The sequence below is a fragment of the Herpailurus yagouaroundi genome, unplaced genomic scaffold, assembly GCF_014898765.1.
Source record: "Herpailurus yagouaroundi ecotype Mexico unplaced genomic scaffold, PumYag 67700, whole genome shotgun sequence".
Classification (NCBI taxonomy): Eukaryota; Metazoa; Chordata; class Mammalia; order Carnivora; family Felidae; genus Herpailurus; species Herpailurus yagouaroundi.
The window spans coordinates 1,238,972-1,242,121 of NW_024420499.1; positions in this window are offsets into that span (position 1 = coordinate 1,238,972).

The following is a 3,150-nucleotide window of genomic DNA, read 5'->3' on the forward strand; positions in this document are numbered from 1 at the left end:
CCCCCCCCCCCCCCCCGTCTCCCGGTTACAACTTTTTTTTTGCACAACTCCTTGGAGCTCCCCTCTATTTGCTAGGTGGGGTGCTGGCCCATGCATGAATCATTTAATAAAGCATATTTGATAGGGGCACCTGGGTGGCCCAATTGGTTAAGCATCTGACTTCGGCTCAGGTCATGATCTCACGGCTCGTGAGTTCGAGCCCCGGCGTCAGGCTCTGTGCTGACAGCTCAGAGCCTGGAGCCTGCTCCGGATTCTGTGTCTCCCTCTCTGCTGGCGCTCTGTCTCTGTGTCCCTCAAAAATAAATAAACATTGAAAAAAATTTTAAAAATAGCATATTTGATGTTTAAATTTACTTGGTTGAATTCTTCTTATTTTTTTTTTAAACAAGAGGTAGGCAGAGACCGAAACCCACATGCAACCTGGGCGAAAGACACAAAAAATTAAGCACTCAAACAGATAAAAACTGTTGGGTTAAGTGCCATCGATGAGCTAAATGCTGTGGACATATGGAAGGGAAACCTCTAAAACATGTTTTGAGATCCAGGAAAGACGCCCCAGAAACATGAGGGGGAACTGAGGGTGGCCTTATTAAAATGCAGATTTAGAATGCAGACTCTGGCTGGCGGGGATGGTGGGGAGGGTGGCTCGTGGGGATAACAGTGGGTGTAGGGAAAAGGCTACTGGGGTCATTCGGGCTGAAACAAGATGAACACAGGAGGTGGCAGCAGAAGGATACCAGGCAGGAGGAACGACTGCTTGGTGGAGTATTGCAGAGAAAGGCGAGGAAGACGAAGAAACCAGGTTTCTAACTGGGGTTACCAGTGGGGCGCCTGGGTGGCTCAGTCGGTTAAGCGTCCGACTTCAGCTCAGGTCACGATCTCACGGTCCGTGAGTTCAAGCCCCGTGTCGGGCTCTGGGCTGATGGCTCAGAGCCTGGAGCCTGCTTCCGATTCTGTGTCTCCCTCTCTCTCTGCCCCTCCCCCGTTCATGCTCTGTCTCTCTCTGTCTCAAAAATAAATTTAAAAAAGTTAAAAAAATTCTAACTGGGGTTACCGGGTGCATTAAAATGCCCATTCCCTGTGTTACAATGAGGGGGGAACAAAACAGGAAGTAAGAGTGGAGGGAGTTTAATTTGGGGGCATGTTAAGTGTTATGAATCTTTGGAGCAGCCATAGGAACATGTCCGGTTGAGAGAGGTGTATTTGACTCTATAACAGGACAGATAGGTAGGCCAGAGTTCAAGATTAGGGCATTATCGGTATATTAAAGGTGTGGACATGAGAGTATACAGGATAAAAAAAGGGCTTAAATGGCGGCCTGGGTGGCTCCCTTGGTAAAGCCTCCGACTTTTGGCTTCGGCTCAGGTTATAATCTCATGGTTCGTAGGTTCCAGCCCCGTGTCAGGCTCTGTGTTGTCACGGAGCCCGCTTGGAATTCTCTGTCTTTTCTCTCTCTCTCTCTCTCTGCCCATCCCCTGCTTTCTCTCTCTCTCTCAAAATAAATAAACACTTAAAAAAGGGGCTTAGAATAAAACTTTAAAAACAATAGCATTTAAGGGGTGGGGAGGAAATAAGGATCCCCTGAAGACAAGTGATGAAGCAATTAGAGCAGAAAACAAAAATAGAAAAAATGATGTCACAGAATTCAAAGAAGGCATTGTAAGAAGGAAGGAATGATCGACATTGACAAATATAAGAGAAATCTAATAAGGTAAATACAAGGATGTATCCGTGAGGTACACAGTGAGGAATTTCTAGGTGATCTTTGTGTAAGAAATTTCATAGAACTATCTAAATCCAGAGGGTGCTGGCACGAGGAATAAGTAGGAGGTAAAATAGTGAACACAGTGAGAACAGATAACCCGTTCATAAAGTTTGGTTGTAAAGATCATGAGACATATGGAGTGAGTGGAATCTCTCCCTCCCTCTCTCCCTCCCTCCCTGCCTCTTGCTTGCTTATTGGAAGAGGCTTCGGAATATATAAATGTTGGTGGGAAGGAGCCAGTATAGATGAGAAGGCCAAAGATCAAGGCGAGAGGATAAGAAATGAAGATAAATTGCTAAGAACGTGGGAGTAAATGGGAGGCAGATTATAGGTGACCAGATTATTTTTTCCGGTTCCTTGGGGGGGGGGGCGAGCAGAGAGACAGAAGCTCAAGCAGGCCTTAGGCTGTCAGCTCAGAGCCTGAAGTGGGGCTCGAACCCGTGAACCGTGAGATCATGACCTGAACTGAAATCAAGAGTCGGCGGCTTAACCGACTAAGCCACCGGGTGCCCCGGCAAGATTATTACTGCCAAGGATGCGGGATGCTGTTTTGATTCTGAAATGTGGCGAGGAGAACAATATACTGACAATGGTCTAGAACTTGTGGTAGTCCCTTAATGGAGGATCTTTCTTACATTTTCCCAGTGAGGAAGAATTCGTTTCATCTGATTAGAGGGAGGGGAACAGATGGTAATGCGGACTTCGGAGGAGAATAGAGAACAGCCACAGTGGACAAGGGGAGAGAGAACGGATAAGGGAAAGAGGAGTGTTTGGTAGCATTTATGGCTCAGTGCAGGATGAAGACTAAATCTGCATGGGAAGCCATTGGTATGGTAGTGTGATTTTTATCTCCTGTTCAGCAATCAAAAGATAGAACAGGGAATATTAGGTTAGACCCAGGTATGGAGACAGCAAACGACTGTGAAGGTGTATGTTCACCTGCCCTGGAAAGAGGCACTCACACTGTAATCTAAACCACACTGGGGCCCCCGAGTGGCTCAGTCAGTGGAGCATCCGACTTCAGCTCAGGTCATGATCTCAAGGTTCATGAGTTCCAGCCCCACATCTGGGCTCTCTGCTGTCAGCCCCGAGCCTGCTTCAGATCCTCTGTCCCCCCCTCTCTCTCTGCCCCTCCCCTGCTCGCTGGCCCCCTCTCTCTGTCAAAATAAACCCATAATAGACCGCACACCTGGCAGGTGAATGCAGTGAAACGGTAGTGAAGAAAGGAGGCTGAGAGTCTTGTGAGATGTAAAATGATAGTCCATGGAACTAAGCTGGACTTCGTGAACAATCGTATGATATGTCTTGTGCCTCCCAAGAGGGCAATTCCAACATTCCCTCCAAAGGCCTGAAGACTCCCTCTGAACTATATTCTTTTTCTGGAA